General features: G+C 40.0%; 1 long non-coding RNA gene across 1 annotated transcript; it reads right to left on the bottom strand.

Moving 5' to 3' along the window:
* Nucleotides 1-19,147: 19,147 nt before the first annotated feature.
* Nucleotides 19,148-19,891, bottom strand: LOC125512364. Its single transcript, XR_007285333.1, has 2 exons — nucleotides 19,799-19,891; nucleotides 19,148-19,723 (listed from the first exon to the last, which is right to left on the bottom strand). It is a non-coding gene; the product is annotated as an uncharacterized LOC125512364 (long non-coding RNA).

Genomic DNA, 19,891 nt, shown 5'->3' with positions numbered 1-19,891 from the left:
GCAGACGTTATGAACGTTTGACAAGCTCGGTATGATGACTACTTGATAGTTTAGTGCACCATGCTTTACGGCTTAGAACCAGGACTTCAAAAATGTTTTGAACGCCACGGAGCATATAAGATGTTTCAAGAGTTGAAATTAGTATTTCAAACTCATGCCCATGTCGAAAGGTATGAGACCTTTGACAAGCACTTTGCCTACAAGATGGAGGAGAATAGCTCAACTAGTGAGCATGTGCTCAGAATGTCTAAGTACTACAATCACTTGATCAAGTGGGAGTTAATCTTCCAGATAAGATAGTGATTGACAGAGTTCTCTAGTCACTATCACCAAGTTACTAGAACTTTGTGATGAACTATAATATGCAAGGGATAACAAAAACGATTCCCAAAGCTCTTCGTGATGCTGAAATCAATGAAGGTAGAAATCAAGAAAAGCAGCAAGTGTTGATGGTTGACAAGACCACTAGTTTCAAGAAAAGGGCAAAGGGAAGAAGGGGAACTTCAAGAAGAACGACAAGCAAGTTGCTGCTCAAGTGAAGAAGCCCAAGTCTGGACCTAAGCCTGAGACTAAGTGCTTCTACTGCAAAGGGACTGGTCATTGGAAGCAGAACTGCCCCAAGTATTTGGCGGATAAGAAAGGATGGCAAAGTGAACAAAGGTATATTTGATATACAAGATATTGATGTGTACTTTACTAGTGTTTATAGCAACCCCTCAGTATTTGATACTAGTTCAGTTGCTAAGATTAGTAACTCAAAACAGGAGTTGCAGAATGAACAGAGACTAGTTAAGGGTGAAGTGACGATGTGTGTTGGAAGTGGTTCCAAGATTGATATGATCATCATCGCACACTCCCTATACTTTCGGGATTAGTGTAGAACCTAAATAAATGTTATTTGGTGTTTGCGTTAAGCATGAATATGATTTGATCATGTTTATTGCAATACGGTTATTCATTTAAAGTCAGAGAATAATTGTTGTTCTGTTTACATGAATAAAACCTTCAATGGTCATACACCCAAGGTGAATGGTTTATTGAATCTCGATCGTAGTGATACACATATTCATAATATTGAAGCCAAAAGATGCAAAATTAATAATGATAGTTCAACTTATTTGTGGCACTGCCATTTAGGTCATATTAGTGTAAAGCGCATGAAGAAAATCCATGCTGATGGGCTTTTGGAATCACTTGATTATGAATCAGTTGATGCTTGCGAACCATGCATCATGGAAAAGATGACTAAGACTCTGTTCACCGGAACAATGGAGCGAGCAACAGACTTGTTAGAAATAATACATATTGATGTATGCAGTCCGATAAGTGTTGAGGCTCGCGGCAGGTATCCTTATTTTCTGACCTTCATAGATGATTTGAGCAGATATGGGTACATCTACTTGATGAAACATAAATCTGAAACATTTGAAAAGTTCAAATAATTTCAGAGTGAAGTGGAAAATCATCGTAACAAGAAAATAAAGTTTCTATGATCTAATCGTGGAGGAGAATATTTTGAGTTACGAGTTTGGTCTTCATTTGAAACAATGCGGAATAGTTTCGCAACTCACGCCACCTGGAACACCACAGCGTAATGGTGTGTCCGAACATCGTAACCGTACTTTATTAGATATGGTGCAATCGATGATGTCTCTTACCGATTTACCACTATCGTTTTGGTGTTATGGATTAGAGACAGCTGCATTCACGTTAAATAGGGCACCATCTAAAGCCGTTGAGACAACACCATATGAACTGTGGTTTGGTAAGAAACCAAAGTTGTCGTTTCTTAAAGTTTGGGGTTGCGATGCTTATGTGAAAAAGTTTCATCCTGATAAGCTCAAACCCAAATCGGAGAAATGTGTCTTCATAAGATACCCAAAGGAGACAGTTGGGTACACCTTCTATCATAGATCCGAAGGCAAGACATTCGTTGCTAAGAATGGATCCTTTCTAGAGAAGGAGTTTCTCTCGAAAGAAGTGAGTGGGAGGAAAGTAGAACTTGATGAGGTAACTGTACCTGCTCCCTTATTGGAAAGTAGTTCATCACAGAAATCTGTTCCTGTGACTCCTACACCAATTAGTGAGGAAGCTAATGATGATGATCATGTAACTTCAAATCAAGTTACTACCGAACCTCGTAGGTCAACCAGATTAAGATCCGCACCAGAGTGGTACGGTAATCCTGTTCTGGAGGTCATGTTACTTGACCATGACGAACCTACGAACTATGAGGAAGCGATGATGAGCCCAGATTCCACGAAATGGCTTGAGGCCATGAAATCTGAGATGGGATCCATGTATGAGAACAAAGTATGGACTTTGATTGACTTGCCCGATGATCGGTGTCATTGAGAATAAATGGATCTTCAAGAGGAAGACAGATGCTGATAGTAGTGTTAATATCTACAAAGCTCGAATTGTCGCAAAAATGTTTTCGACAAGTTCAAGGTGTTGACTACGATGAGATTTTCTCACTCATATCAATGCTTAAAAGTCTGTCCGAATCATGTTAGGAGTTGCCGCATTTTATGAAATCTGGTAAATGGATGTCAAAACTGCATTCCTTAATGGATTTCTTAAAGAAAAGTTGTATATGATGCAACCAGAAGGTTTTGTCGATCCTAAAGGTGCTAACAAAGTGAGCAAGCTCCAGCGATCCATCTATGGACTGGTGCAAGCATCTCGGAGTTGGAGAATATGCTTTGATAAAGTGATCAAAGCATATGGTTTTATACAGACTTGTGGTGAAGCCTGTATTTACAAGAATGTGAGTGGGAGCACTACAGCATTTCTGATAAGTATATGTGAATGACATATTGTTGATCGGAAATAATGTAGAATTTTTTGGAAATCATAAAGGAATGTTTGAAAGGAGTTTTTCAAAGAAAGACCTCGGTGAAGCTACTTACATATTGAGCATCAAGATCTATAGAGATAGATCAAGACGGTTGATATATTTTCAATGAGTACATACCTTGACAAGATTTTGAAGTAGTTCAAAATGGAACAGTCAAAGAAGGAGTTCTTGCCTGTGTTAAGTTGAGTAAAGAATCAAAACCCGACCACGGCAGAAAATAGAAAGAGAATGAAAAGTCATTCCCTATGCCTTAGTCATAGGTTCTATAAAATATGCTATGCTGTGTACCAGACCTATTGTGTACCTCACCATAAGATTGGAAGAGGGTACAATAGTGATCTAGGAGTGGATCACTAGACAGCGGTCAAAAATATCCTTAGTGGAATAAGGAAATGTTTCTTGGTTATGGAGGTGACAAAGAGTTCGTCATAAAAAGTTACGTCGATGCAAGCTTTAACACCAATCTGAATGACTCTAAGTCTCAATCTAGATACATGTTAAAAGTGGGAGAAATTAGCTAGAGTAGCTCCGTGCAAAGCATTGTAGACATAGAAAATTTGCAAAATACATACGGCTCTCAATGTGGCAGACCCGTTGACTAAATTTCTCTCACAAGCAAAACATGATCACTCTTTGGGTGTTAATCACGTAGCGATGTGAACTAGATTATTGACTCTAGTAAACCCTTTGGGTGTTAGTCACATGGAGATGTGAACTAATCACATAAAGATATGAACTATTCGTGTTAAATCACATGACGATGTGAACTAGATTATTGACTCAAATGCAAGTGGGAGACTGAAGGAAATATGCCCTAGAGGCAATAATAAAGTTGTTATTTATATTTCCTTATATCATGATAAATGTTTATTATTCATGCTAGAATTGTATTAACCGGAAACTTAGTACATGTGTGAATACATAAACAAACAGAGTGTCACTAGTATGCCTCTACTTGACTAGCTCGTTAATCAAAGATGGTTAAGTTTCCTAGCCATGGACAAAGAGTTGTCATTTGATAAGCGAGATCACATCATTAGAGAATGATATGATTGACTTGACCCATCCATTAACTTAGCACGATGATCGTTACAGTTTCATTGCTACTGCTTTCTTCATGATTTATACATGTTCCTCAGACTATGAGATTATGCAACTCCCGAATACCGCAGGAACACCTTGTGTGCTATCAAACATCATAACGTAACTGGGTGATTATAAATATGCTCTACAGGTGTCTCCGATGGTGTTTGTTGAGTTGGCATAGATCAAGATTAGGATTTGTCACTCCGAGTATCGGAGAGGTATCTTTGGGCCCGCTCGGTAATGTACATCACTATGAGCCTTGCAAGCAATGTGACTAATGAGTTAGTTGCGGGATGATGCATTACGGAACGAGTAAATAGACTTGCCGGTGACTAGATTGAACTAGGTATGATGATACCGACGATCGAATCTCAGGCAAGTAACATATCGATGACAAAGGGAACAACGTATGTTGTTATGCGGTTTGACCAATAAAGATCTTCGTAGAATATGTAGGAGCCAATATGAGCATCCAGGTTTAGTTATTGGTTATTGACCGGAGATGTGTCTCGGTCATGTCTACATAGTTCTTGAACCCGTAAGGTCTGCACGCTTAACGTTCGGTGATGATCGGTATTATGAGTTTATGTGTTTTGATGTACCGAAGATAGTTTGGAGTCCTGGATGTGATCACGGACATGACCAGGAGTCTCGAAATGGTTGAGACATAAAGATTGATATATTGGACGGCTATATTCGGACACCGGAAAGGTTCCAGATGATCTCGGAGAAAACCGGAATGTCGGAGGAGTTACCGGAACCCCCGGGGGCTAATGGGCCTTAATGGGCCCTAGTGGAGAGAGAGGGGCCGGCCAGGGCAGGCCGCACGCCCCATCCCCTTGAGTCCAAATAGGACAAGGAAGGGGGGGCGCCCCCCTTGCCTTTCCCCTCTCCGACTCCTTCGTTCCCCCTCCTAGTGGGACTAGGAAAGGGGAGTCCTACTCCCACTAGGAGGAGGACTCCTCCTCTTGGCGCGCCCTCCTAGGGCCGACCGGCCTCCCCCCTTGCTCCTTTATATACGAGCGCAGGGGGCACCCCAAGACACACAAGTTTATCATTGATCTCTTAGCCGTGTGCGGTGCCCCCCTCCACCATAATCCACCTTGGTCATCTCGTAGCGTGCTTAGGCGAAGCCCTGTTCCGGTAGCATCATCATCACCGTCGTCATGCCGTCGTGCTGACGAAGCTCTCCCTCGACACTCTGCTGGATCGTGAGTTCGTGGGACGTCACCGAGCCGAACATGTGCAGATCGCGGAGGTGTCGTACTTTTGGTACTAGGATCGGTCGATCGTGAAGACGTATGACTACATCAACCGCGTTGTCATAACGCTTCCGCTTACGGTCTATGAGGGTACATAGACAATACTCTTCCCTCTTGTTGCTATGCATCACCATGATCTTGCGTGTGCGTAGGATTTTTTTTGAAATTACTGCATTCCCCAACAGAAAGCGCCAGTCCGCGACATCAGGGAGGGCACCCTACAGCCGTGCTCTTCCAAGGGGAGGAGCCCATCCGCGACAACATGGAGCGCATCCAGGGTCCGTGCTCTTCCCACAGGAATGAGCCCATCTGTGACAAGTGAGGAAACCCATGATTAGTTTTGCCGTGCCTCTTCACAGGGGGAAACCCGTGATTTCTTTTGTCGAGTCCCTTTTGTAGTGTAGTGAGAATATGTCCAGTTTTAATTGTTATATCTGGTTGTTTGCAGTATGCCTTGTTTATTTCAGTTGTTCACAATGTGATGCTCTATATGTGCAATTATTTACTATGCAGTACATTTCATCAATCCAGTTTTAAACATACCGATAGGAAAGCATATATTTGCTTGTTGTTAAGCCTGTTATAGCTAGCATATGCCTCTTTTAAAGTTTTTTGATTGTTCGGTTGTTTGTAGTTAGCATATGTCCAGTTTCAAATGCTATCTTTGGTTGTTCGTAGTATGCCTTGTTTATTTCAGTTATTCACAACGTGATGTTGTATATGTGCAAGTATGAACTGTGCAGTTCAATTTTATCAGTACCAGTTTCAACAATACCACTATGAATGACTACATTTGGTTGCTGCATCTTGTAGTTAACACGCCTTTCCATTTTTATTTAACAATAACCAGTGTACTTAGACCGGCACAATACTAGTTTGAATGACTATGTTTGCTTGTTGTTAAATGTTAGGCTTGTTGCAGTTAGCACACCTTTCCACTTGTTTTGCTTTACTAGCGTGCTTAAACCTGCACACTGAAGCTATCTTTTGGAGATTATTTTGCCTGCCATGTATAATTTTGGTTGATGTTTAGCCTGTTGTGCTTAACATGCTTCTCGATGTACCTACACAGGACAATTTTGGGAATGACTGTTGTTTTCCATCGAGGTTAGTTTCATCCCATGGCTTATATCTGCTCACTGTTCAGGATATCGGTGGCTGGTACCATATAGGCCGGCGGCTGATAAGGGACTAATCGGTGAATCGGACTTTTAAGTGAATATATCTGCAATCCATTTATCGTTAGGTTAACTAGGGCCATATGTAATATATCTGAGGCTACATAGCAACATGCAATATACTTAATGTCTAAATATGCAATCCTAGGCTACATAGCAACAAGGAAGAGTGTTACATTAATGTTCTAATGATGTCTAGATATACGTAGAAGAGCAACAGCGGCAACAACAACACAACCCTGTTTGGATACTCAACTTAGCTAGAGGTTAGAGTTAGTTTCTAGCTCATTACTAACCCTGAACTAACTCCGTCCAAAGAGTTGTTTGGATGGCAGGGTTAGATTGACAATATATTCACTAGGAGAACTAGCTCAAATTAGCACCTCCTGGTTGGATAGTTTTTTTGGCTGGGTTATAGATGCAACTAGCTCAAACTAGCCCTCATGTTTAGATATACTTTAGGGCTATTTGAGCCCGAACTAGTTCAAAATAACTGTAACCCCTAGATACAGCAGCAGTTAATCGACCGATAATTATTAAGAATGCACTAAACTCTTTCCCGGTCCATAATATAAGATGTTAATTCATCTAATATGTGAGTATATTAGATGTTATAAGATACTCCCTCCGTTCCTAAATATTTGTCTTTTTAGAGATTTCAAATGGACTACCACATACGGATGTATATAGACATATTATAAAAGAGTGTTGTACTACATCATTGTGCAATTGTTGTTTAGCTTCTAATATTAACTTGGTGCTTTTAGGTGCATATGTCATTGGTAAAGATCCGCGCTTCAACCCTTTCTGCGTATGTGGCAATGAGATATCGATGAACCAGCATCAAGTGAGGAAGCTGATAAAGATTGTTAGTAAAATGAGTCCAAAGATGGCAATTAAACTATTTGTTTACACTTTATCCAAGACAACAGCGAACTGCAGGATGGTAAGTAAGAACTCTGCAGCCTTCTTTTTACTGCCCATAATGAGTTGTGTTAGGTGACAATGTCTGGATCTTTTTCCTTTGAAGTGGTTGCCAAAGCAGTTTACTCAAGATTACCTCTCAAACTACATGATTGGTGGGCATGCAAATGTTAAAGTATTTCTACCAGAACACGATGATTATCTAGATGTTTTCATGAAGAATGTGAAGGATGGGTGGTCGGCCATCACAAGGGGTTGGACTAGAGTCGTGCGTGCCTTCTGCATGGAGGAGGGCACAATATGGGCATTCCGCTTCACCTTGTTCAGCAACCAGAATATATTTCGCCTCTTTCTTTACCGTCTTTAATAGTACAAGTATACAACTATGGTTCATCATTCTTTATTTGGTTCTTATGTAATTCTTGAACATATGTACCTATGAATCGAATAATGCATTGGTTTTTGAACTTGATGGATATGAATAAAGTTGTAGCATACATTCAAATTCAAATTCAAATCCGGTACAATTTGAAATAGCAGCAATTAAATTACGGTGAACTTATGCTCTCCAGGTTGTTACGGCACACACGGTTGGTAAAACATTTGTGATATACACCATAATCCGAGACGGTTCACGGAGAGGAAACGTGTGCGATGTCAGACAATATCACAAACGGTGCGGGCAAACTAAATGTTTGTGTTAGTTGCCTTATCGTACATGATTTGCAACCATGAACTGTTTCTGATGAAGTATGCATCGTAAACGTTGCACTACAGAATAGCGTGTGTGATAGTTGTCGTGTACGACGATGTTACGACGGTCCGACGTTTCGTAATCCTGTCCGACACTCGTACGACGATTAGCTAATCTTCTTAACAGTGAACCGCTTGTGATGGGCCGCACATCATACATGTTCTATAATAGTGAGTCGTTTGTGATGGGTCACGCATCGTAAACGCAGCACCACAGAATACCGACTACGATGGCAATGCGAGTAGAAATGAGTAGGAGTACTGTAGGGTCCCTATCCCCGACGGTTTCTAGGTCGTGTGGGAAGGACCCCCCTATCGCCCACACTCACTTGGCGACGGTTCGAAATGTCATCGCGGAAAGGGGTTAAAAACCGTTTGTTTAGTACCGACGCGCACTAGTGTTAAGAGACAAAATAAAACAAGCAAAAGCTCATATCGTACAAGATGCTCCAAGCAAAACACATATCATGTGACGAATGAAAATATAGTTTCGAGTAAAATATCGATGATCGTTAGAAGGGAGAGGGGATGCCACTCAGGGGCATCCCCAAGCTTAGTTGGTTGCTCATTTTTGGATAATAGCTTGGGATGCCGGGGCATCCCCAAGCTTAGGCTCTTCTATCCTTTATTCCTTCATCCATCGTAAGATAACCCAAAACTTGAAAACTTCAAATACACAAAACTCAACAAAACCTTCGTGAGATCCGTTAGTATAAGAATAATAAATCACTACTATAAGTATTGTATAAAACCAATTCATATTTTTTTGTATTATATCTACTATATTCCAACTTTTCTATGGCAAAAACTCATCAAACAAAACCATAGAGCCATCAAAATAAGCACACAACACAAAGAAAACGGAATCTGTCGAAACAGAATAGTCTGTAGCAATCTAACTATTTTGAATACGTCTGTAACTCCAAAAATTCTGAAAAATTAGGAAGACCAGAAATTTGTATATTGATCTACTGCAGGTGGAATGGATATTTTATCGCTCTCTGGTAAAAATAAAAATTATTTTTGTGAGCATAAAAGTTTCTGTTTTTTTAGCAAGATCAAACAATTATCACCCAAGAAGATACTAAAGGCTTTACTTGGCACAAACACTAATTAAAACATAAAAAACACAATCATAACAGTGGCATAATTGTGTTAACACTCAAAAACAGGAAGCAAAAGGCAAAAATAAAATTTATTCATTGGGTTGCCTCCCAACAAGGGCTATACTTTTACGCCCTTAGCCAGGCATAAAGCAAGGATCTAAATTTTGTCATCTTTGGTTCGAGATCCATAAGATGCCCTCATGATTGATTCATATGGTGGCCTAATTCTTGTTCTAGGGAAGTGTTCCATACCCTTCCTCAAAGGAAATTGGAACTTAATATTGCCTTATTTCATATCAATCACGGCACCGATAGTGCGTAAAAACGGTCTACCAAGAATAATTGGACAAGATAGATTGCAATCAATATCAAGAACAATAAAATCTATGGGCACATAATTCCTAATAGGTTCTTCCCATAGGATTTTTAATAGTAGAATCCGCTAAGTGCAAATTTAAAGAGCATGATTCAAGATCGGTAAGACCAAGCACATCACATAAAGGTTTCAGAATTGTAGAAACACTAGCACCCAAGTCACACAAAGAAAAACACTCATAATTTTTAATCTTGACTTTGATAGTAGGTTCCCATTCATCATGCAATTTTCTAGGAATTGATACTTCTAATTCCAATTTTTCTTCAAAAGCTTTCATCATAGCATCAACAATATGTTTAGTAAAAGCCTTATTTTGTTCATAAGCATGGGGTGAATTTATCATGGATTGCAACAAAAAATACAATCAATCAAGGAGCAACTATCATAACTAAAGTCTTTGTAATCCAAAAGAGTGCGCACATCACTAGTTAAAGTTTTGACCTCTCTAAACCCACTTTCATCAATTTTCTCAACAAGATTTTCACCCTCCGAAATATTGGGACGCCTTCTACCTAAAGTTGACTCTTCTCCAGTCCCCTTTTCATCAATATTAACATTACTAAACAAGGAATCAATAGAAGAAACACCAATCATTTTAATATCTTCATCACTTTTGTCTTCTAACGAGATTGGTTTAGCGGCCATTTGATTTACCAAGGTAGCTTGTGCATCGGATATCTTTCCTAGCAAACTTTCAGCAAAAGCATACTTAGATTGGAGTTTGCAAACTTCTCTACTGATATCATCAAGTTTTTCGTAATAGCATCGAGCACAATGGAGTGCTCCTTAAGTTCTTCAGCAAAAATACTTATTATGCTCAAATTGTGTAGTCATATATTCCTTAATACTTTTCTCAATTTCAAGCAAAATATTTGGGTAAGGAACATCATAATATTTTATTTGAGGCATCATGACCATGCAAACAAAAGTGCACACAAAAACAGATCTGGCAAGAAAACGGTGAATGAAAAAGAGAGGCGAATAAAATGACAAATTTTTGTGAAGTGGGTGGGAGGAAAACGAGAGGAAAATGGCAAATAATGTAAATTGCGAGGAGATGAGATTTGTGATTAGGAACCTGGTATATGCTGAAGATCCTCCCCGACAACGATGCCAGAAATTCCTTTTGATGTCGCTTAAAGCTACGTCGGTATTTTCCCAAAGAGGAAGGGATGATGCAGCACAGCGGCGGTAGGTATTTCCCTCGGATATGAAACCAAGGTTATCGAACCAATAGGAGAACCAAGCAACACAACGTAAACAACACCTGCACACAAATAACAACTTCTCGCAACCCGACGTGTTAAAGGGGTTGTCAATCCCTTCCGGGGTACAGCACCTCAAGATAGGCAAATGGATGTGAGGTAAATTTGTAGTAGATTGATAGATCGAACGCCAAAAAAATAAATAAGGATAAATTGCAGCAATGTATTTTTGGGTTTTTGGATTAATAGATCTGAAAATAAAAGCAAATAAAAGTAGACCGCAAAGGCAAATAATATGAGAAAGAGACCCAGGGGCCGTAGGTTTCACTAGTGGCTTCTCTCGAGAAAAATAGCAAAGCGGTGGGTGAAAAAATTACTGTTGGGAAATTGATAGAACTTCAAATACTCATGACAATATCTAGGCAATGATCATTATATAGGCATCATGTCCAAGATTAGTATACCGACTCCTGCCTGCATCTACTACTATTACTCCACACATCGACTGCTATCTAGCATGCATCTGGTGTATTAAGTTCATGGAAAAACGGAGTAATGCAATAAGAACGATGACATGATATAGACAAGATCTATCTATGTAGAGATAGACCCCATCGTTTTATCCTTAGTAGCAACGATACATACGTGTTGTTTCCCTTTCTGTCACTGGGATCAAGCACCGTAAGATCGAACCCACTACAAAGCACCTCTTCCCATTGCAAGATAAATAGACCAAGTTGGCCAAACAAAACCCAAATATCGGAGAAGAAATACGAGGCTATGAGCAATCATGCATATAAGAGATCAAAGAAACTCAAATAAATTTCATGGATATAAAAAGATATGACTGATCATAAACTCAAAGTTCATGAGATCCCAACAAACACACTGCAAAAGAGTTACATCATATGGATCTCCAAGAGACCATTGTATTGAGAATCAAGAGGGAGAGATGAAGCCATCTAACTACTAACTACGGACCTGAAGGTCTACAAAGAACTACTCACGCATCATCAGAGAGGCGCCAATGGAGGTGGAGAACCCCATCCGAGATGGTGTCTAGATTGGATCTGCTGGTTCTGGACTCTGCGGCGGCTGGATGAATATTTCGTCGACTCCCCTAGGGTTTCTGGAATATTGGGGTATTTATATAGCAAAGAGGCAGTCCGGTGGGCACCCGAGGTGGGCACAACCCACCAGGGCGTGCCTGGGCCTCCTGGCGTGCCCTGGTGGGTTGTGCCCCCCTCGGGGCGCCCCCGAGGCGCAGCCAGGGCCCGTTGTGTTCCTTCTGGCCCGTAAAAATTCTTCATAAAGTTTTTGGGCATTTGGACTCCGTATGATATTGATTTTCTGCGATGTAAAAAAACATGGAAAAAACAGCAACTGGCACTTGGCACTATGTCAATAGGTTAGTACCAAAAAATGACTATAAAATGATTATAAAACATCCAAGATTGATAATATAACAGCATGGAACAATCAAAAATTATAGATACGTTGGAGACGTATCATGGTCCCTTAGGTGTCAATGTGTGTTTTGTCGAGGATACTTAGTTGCATGTCGACCATCGACTCGCAACTAGGGTGTGTGTGTTTGACGACAACCCGCAATTGCAAGCCGACCATCGACTGACAACTAAGGGTGTTTGTGTTTGTCGAGGCCCCCCAGTTGCATGTTAACCATCGACTCACAACTAGGGGAGTGTGTGTTTGCCAAGGGTCCCTAAATGCATGCCGACCATCGACTCGCAACTATGGGAGGGTGTGTGTGTGTGTGTGTTAGGGGCCCAGTTGCAAGTCAACCATCGACTCATAACTAGGGGGTTGTGTGTGTTTGTCAACGGAGCTAAGTTGCAAGCCGACCAATGATACGTCTCCAATGCATCTATAATTTTTGATTGTTCCATTCTATTACATTATCTGTTTTGGATGTTTTATATGCATCAGTATGCTATTTCATATTATTTTTGGGACTAACCTATTAACCTAGAGCCTAGTGCCAGTTTCTATTTTTTCTTGTTTTTTACCTTCAAAGAAAAGAAATATCAAACGAAGTCCAAACGGAATAGAACTTTCACGATGATTTTTCTTGGACCAAAAGACCCCAGGAGACTTGGAGTTCAAGTCAGAAGAGCCACGAGGCAGCGACAATGGTGGAGGGCGCGCCCTCGAGGGGCTACCTTGTGGGCCCCTCATGACTCCCCTGACCTAGTTCTTCCTCCTATATATTCACATATATTCCCGAACCTCCAGAAGCATCACAAAAACACTTTTCCACCGCTGCAACCTTCTGTTCCCGTGAGATCCCATCTTGGGGCCTTTTCCGGCACCCTGCTGGAGGGGGATTCGATCACGGAGGGCATCTACATCAACTCTATTGCCCTTCCGATGAAGCGTGTGTAGTTTACCTCAGACCTACGGGTCCATAGCTAGTAACTAGATGGCTTCTTCTTTCTCTTTGATTCTCGATACCATGTTCTCCTCGATGTTCTTGGAGATCTATCCGATGTAATCTTCTTTTGTGGTGTGTTTGTCGAGATCTGATGAATTGTAGATTTATGATCATATTATCTATGAATATTAGTTGAATCTACTCTGAATTCTTATATGCATGATTTGATATCTTTGTAATTCTCTTCGAACTATCGGTTTGGTTTGGCCAACTAGACTGGTTTTTCTTGCAATGGGAGAAGTGCTTAGCTTTGGGTTCATTCTTGCGGTGTCCTCACCCAATGACAAAGTAGGGGTAGCGAGGGACGTATTGTATTCTTGCCATCAAGGATAAAAAGATGGGGTTTACATCATATTGCTTGAGTTTATTCCTCTACATCATGTCATCTTACTTAAAAGCGTTAGTATGTTCTTCATGAAGTTAATACTCTAGATGCAGGCAGGAGTCGGTCGATGTGTGGAGTAATAGTACTAGATGCAGGCAGGAGTCGGTCTACTTGACACGGACGTGATGCCTATATTACATAATCATTGCCTTGGATATCGTCATAACTTTGCGTTTTTCTATCAATTGCTTGACAGTAATTTGTTTACCCACCGTATTATTTGCCTTCAAGAGAAAAGCCTCTAGTGAAACCTATGGCCCCGGGTCTATTTTCCATCATATTAGTTTCTGATCTACTATTTTGCAATCTTTTATTTTCAGATCTATAAACCAAAAAACACAAAAATATTTAGTTATCTTTTGTTTACTTTTATCTATCTCTATCAGATCTCACCTTTGCAAGTGACTGTGAAGGGATTGACAACCCCTTTATCGCGTTGGGTGCAAGTGTTTGATTGTTTGTGCAGGTATTGTTGATTCGCGCGTTCTTCTCCTACTGGATTTATACCTTGGTTCTTAACTGAGGGAAATACTTATCTCTACTGTGCTGCATCACCCTTTCTGTAGGATCGAAAGTATGTCTAGAGGGGGGTGATTAGACTACTTGACCAAATAAAAATCTAGCCTTTTCCCAATTTTAAGTCTTGGCAGATTTTAGCAACTTAGCACTGCTCAAGCAATCAACCTACACATGCAAGTCTAAGAGTATAGCAGCGGAATGTAAAACATTGCACATGAAGGTAAAGGGAGGAGTTTGGAGGGAGCAAACGCAATGTAGACACGGAGATTTTTGGCGTGGTTCCGATAGATGGTGCTATCGTACATCCACGTTGATGGAGACTTCAACCCACGAAGGGTAACGGTTGCGCGAGTCCACGGAGGGCTCCACCCACGAAGGGTCCACGAAGAAGAAACCTTGTCTATCCCACCATGGCCATCGCCCACGAAGGACTTGCCTCACTAGGGTAGATCTTCACGAAGTAGGCGATCTCCTTGCCCGTACAAACTTCTTGGTTCAACTCCACAATCTTGACGGAGGCTCCCAAGTGACACCTAACCAATCTAGGAGACACCACTCTCCAAAAGGTAATAGATGGTGTGTTGATGATGAACTCCTTGCTCTTGTGCTTCAAATGATAGTCTCCCCAACACTCAACTCTCTCTCACAGATTTGGATTTGGTGGAAAGATGATTTGAGTGGAAAGCAACTTGGAGAAGGCTAGAAATCAAGATTCATATGGTTGGAATGGAATATCTTGACCTCAATACATGAATAGGTGGTTCTCTCTCAGAAAATGTATGATGGAAGTGTAGGCATGTTTTGATAGCTCTCTCCACGAATGAAGAGTGGGTGGAGGGGTATATATAGCCTTCACACAAAATCTAACCGTTACACACAAATCACCAAACTCGGTGGGACCAAATAATGAAACTCGATTGGACCGACTTAGTTCAAAATGTGAACGTTAGGATTTTCGATGGGACCGACATGTCAACTCAGTGAGACCGATTTCATTAGGGTTAGGGCATAACGTAATCTCGGTGAGACCGATTACACAAACTCGGTGGGACCGATTTTTGTAATAAGCTAACCAGAGAGTTTGTCAGGCAAACTCGGTGGGACCGATTCGCTCATCTCGGTGAAACTGAAACATTACGAAGGGGAAACACAGAGTTTGCATTGCGAACTCGGTGGGACCGATCGCTCATTTTGGTTGGACCGAAACGTTACAAAGGGAAACAGAGAGTTTGTAATCCCATCTCGGTGAGACCGAGATCCCTATCGTTGAGACTGAAAAGACTAGGGTTTTGTGGCAGTGGCTATGTCAACTAAACTCGATGGCGCCTGATAGAAAGTTTCGGTGGGGCCGAGTTTGACTTCTGGTTTGGGACATATGTGGATATGAGAAATTGGTTGAGGGTTTTGGAGCATATCACTAAGAATTTTGAGCAACTAACCCATTAAGCAATACCTCATCCCCTTTTAATAGTATTGGCTTTTCCTATGGATTCAATGTGATCTTGGATCACTAAAAGGTAAAATGTAGAGTCTTGAGCTTTAGAGCTTGAGCCAATATTTTGTCCTTAGCATTTTGAGGGGTCCACATTTCTAATCCATGCCATGCCAATCATTGAGCTTTCCTGAAATATTTATCTCAAAATAGTATTAGCTCAATGAGCTATATATTGTTAGGAATTACCAAAACCACCCAGGGATAGTTGCACTTTCACTTTTCTCTTCAAGGGAAAAGCTAACGCAAGCTCAAGAAGTAGGAGGAAGAATTTCTGGCGCCGTTGCCGGGGAGATCTACGCCAAGCCTACCAAATACCCATCATAAACTCTCATCTCTTGCATTACATTATTCGCCATTCGCCTCTCGTTTTCCTCTCCCCCACTTCTAAAACGACTTTCGAAAAGATTTGCCTTTTTATTCGCCCTTCTTCCGTTCGTCTTTTTGTTTGCCCTTATGTCTTACTTGGTTTGTTTGCTCGTTTGCTTGGTATAATTATGTGTTTATTGAAAATCAGAAGCAAAGAGTTTATGAATCCTCATCCACTTGCTAATCTTTTTAAGAGATCCAATTATGATGAACCAATTGCTAGTGAACTGAGTGCACTAGATTATCTTTATGAAGTTTTGCTTGAAATTCGTGAATCTAAAAATTGTGATGAAGTGCTAAAAGAAGAAATTTATGAAGTGATTCATGATAGCTCCTTGAATGAAAAGCATGATTGCAATGCTATTAGTATAAATACTATTGATGACAATTGTGTTAATGATATGCAAAACCCTAAGCTTGGGGATGCTAGTTTTGCTATGTCCACTACTTGTTGCAATGATCATGATTGGGGTGATTCTTCTTACAATTAAAAAAATTTATTTAAGCCCATGATGAGTATGAGATTGATAATAATGTTTGCAATAATACTGAAAGTGGGTTTGAAAGAGTGTCAACTTTAAATCCCACATATTTGAATAATGTTCAATCTTATGAAAATTTTGATAAAAGTGGGTTTGGAGAGGTCATGACTCTATTTTGTGATAACCCCACTATTTCGGAAGAGTGTCAACTTTGCATGCATGTGGATCATGAAGAGAAAATTTCATGTAATAGCTATATTGTTGAAAATCATGTGCTTAAAAATTGATAAACATGTAAATAATGTTCCTCATATATACGAAAAATATACAATACATATGAAATGTAGACATGTGTTAAAAAAAGGGGGGAGAGCCCGAAGAAAACCGAAGAAAGTCAGTGAAAATGAAGAGAGAAACAAAAAAACGAGAAAGAAATATAAAATCAAGGAGGAAAAAGGAAACAGAAAAGAAAAAGGGAAATGGAAGAAAACCAAAGAAAAAAACCAGAGGAAACCCAAAGAAAAACGAAGGAAAAAGTAAAACAAAAAAGAACAAAGAAAACCCAGTAAAACGCCGCCAGAAGCGAGATGGTACTCTGCCTCCTAGTAGGCGATATATAGCGGGCACCCCTATATCTTGCTTTGAGCGAGACCTACGCTCACTGTAGGGGAGCGAGATGGGCCGGCCCAGGAGCGCGGGGGGCCACAACCCTTTTATTTTTCTTTTTTGATTTACTTTTTACTTGTCTTCATACTTTATAAAAAAGCACTCTATGAAAAACATTGGAAAAATGTTAACCAATCATTTAAAAATGTTAAATATGCATAAATAAAATATTATCACGTATATAAAAATGTGATCATATATTTAAAAAATGATAATAAAGCATTTAAATTTTGTTGAACAAGTATTTGAAAAATCTCATATGTGCATAGAAAAAATGTTGACCATGCAAAAAATATAGATCTAGTATTTAATAAATGTTAAATGCTTATAGAAAAAATGTCGAGCATGTTTTATAAAAATGTAGATCCGGTATTTGAAAAATATTAGTCAAGTATTTGAAAAATGTTAAATGTGTACAAAAAATGTTGATCATGTATTAAAAAAAATATAGATCTGATATTTGAGAAAAGTTACGCAAGCATTTGAAAAATGTTAATGTGTATATATAATTTTTTTGACCATGTATTTGAAAAATGTTAATATTGTATTTGAATAATGTTAATCAAGCATTTGAAAAATGGTAATGCATGTTGAAAAAATGTTAATCTTGTATTTAAGAAATATTAGACATGTATTAGAATAATGTATTAGGTAGATACCGAAAATGTGTATAAAAACAATAAAATCCAAAAGAAAACAAAAGAAAACCAATGTAAAATTAGAAGGAAAAATGAAACCGGAGAAAAATGAAGATAAAAGAAAAAAACCTAGTGTAAACTGAGAAAAGAAATATTGAAAACCAAAGAGAAACAAAGAAAATAAAAGAATCACTGAACCGAGAAAACCTGCTGAAAAACAAAAGCAAAATACAGAAGAAAAAGCGTAAACAAAAAACTTAGAAAAACCAGTGGTAAATCGTCTTATTTTGCCTCAAGTACAAAGCGCGTGTATACTTCAGCACGAACTTAACCCTATGTTTGTCGGCGCTTGGCATATGTTTCGACTTTTCAGCCAAGGACCTTTTTAGGTTTGTATTGAACCTGGATGTTTGTCGTCTTAATTTGTTTCAATGCCTCTGCACCTTTTTTTGCTCTTTTATGCTGGTTGTGGAATCACATCCAACTGTTCTCACAACTTTGAACTATCTTATTATATCGAATATTTTGCTCCACGCCCATGCTTATAAATTGTATGATGTTTTTATCAATGTCTCGGTATTTAAATAGGCAATCTTTGTCCCGTTGCAATGCACGGGCATGATGTAATATCAGATTTTTTTTATGTTTTTGTCATTTCTTACCCTGGCAGTACAACTGTGTATACGGTACTCCGAGATCGCTAGCAAAGTGTCTTTTCTTTTAATTGTTTCTCCATGAAAGTACTATTTATCTCTGATATTGTGTGATGATCATTGAACAACTTAAATACCTTTTCAGTAATGACCCTGGATAAAGACGAAGCAGAGATCATAATCTTGGTGAAGGCATCTCAATGGAGATGGGATGGTTTCGCGCAAGTGGATTTATTGGGCTGGCGCAATAGAAAAAAAATTCTTGCTTGGTTTCTGTATTCTCTGTCCGATGTATTTTTATGTATTATTGACATGGAATAAACGATACCACTCAAAGTTTGAACTTACTCCATACATTTCATAACATGGTTGGATATTGCTGTCTTGTACATTGTGTTCCATTTTTTCCATAATTATGTGCCCTTAATTTGTGTTTGCATTGCTTTTATACTTGTTTATTCATTTATGTCTTATATTCCTATTCATAGTCTATTATGTAAGCAATTGTTTACTTTAGGGTTTAGAGTTTAGGGTTAGTGATCTTAAATTCATGTTTTTCATGGTTTACATTACGTGTGCATGATTGCGAGTATTAAATTGAATGTCTCATGATTTGATTTGCTGATTATATTGTTTTTGTATTAATCAATACGTGCATTGCACGTGAAAGCTTACTATCAAAAATAATAAGGTGTGCATCAAGAGCTAACGCTCACGATAGCCACGTGGCGCCAGGGATCGTGTGGAAAAGCTCGTTCCGTATTGGCGTATTCGTGTTGTTCTTTTTTTGGTCCTGGTTGGCCCACCACATTACAGGAGAACGAGAAGAGCGCCTCGCGTTTGCTTCCCATTGCACGCAACTTCCCATCTCTCTCGTTCTTTCCACTGCAGCCGCCGCCGCCGCCGCTAGGGTTGCCGCCGCCAACACCTCCCCAAGCCGTATTCGCCTCGACGGGTCTCAACCTGCCACGGGGAGTGACTCTCGGATGCGGACGCTCGAGGGCGAGGGAAGCGCCGCCGCTTTTCATGGGCGCCGGTTGCTGGTGGCGGCGGGAGGGACGAGCAGGCGTGCGGCAACCTCAAGCTTCTCCCATGTGCCTGGACACGAGCGGCACAAGGGGTTGAGGAGCAGGGGGCGATGCCAAGGGCGTGGAGCAGGGGATTCACAAGCAGATGCATATCATCAGCAACCCCTGAGACCTCGTGCAACATCAAGATGCTGGTGTCCTGCCTCCATTTGTTCGCCACGGTCGCTGCCTCATGTCAGGTACACATTGCATCTTCCTTCCTTCTCTTCTGGTCTGCTGTGGTTGAGTTCTACAAGGAGATGAGTTATTACTACTGAATTTCAGATCTAAAGTTGTGTGCTACAAAAAAAATTGTATAGCTTACCGATTCTTAATCTAAGAAGAATGTTTATCAGGTATTGCGCGCAGGTATATGGCGAGGACACAAATTTGGGTGTCCAGCTCCTTGCCTGCATGT

This window comes from Triticum urartu, chromosome 6 (genome assembly GCF_003073215.2).
Source record: "Triticum urartu cultivar G1812 chromosome 6, Tu2.1, whole genome shotgun sequence".
NCBI classification, from domain to species: Eukaryota; Viridiplantae; Streptophyta; class Magnoliopsida; order Poales; family Poaceae; genus Triticum; species Triticum urartu.
Note: the sequence above shows the minus strand (reverse complement) of the source record. Positions and strands in the feature narration are given on the sequence as shown.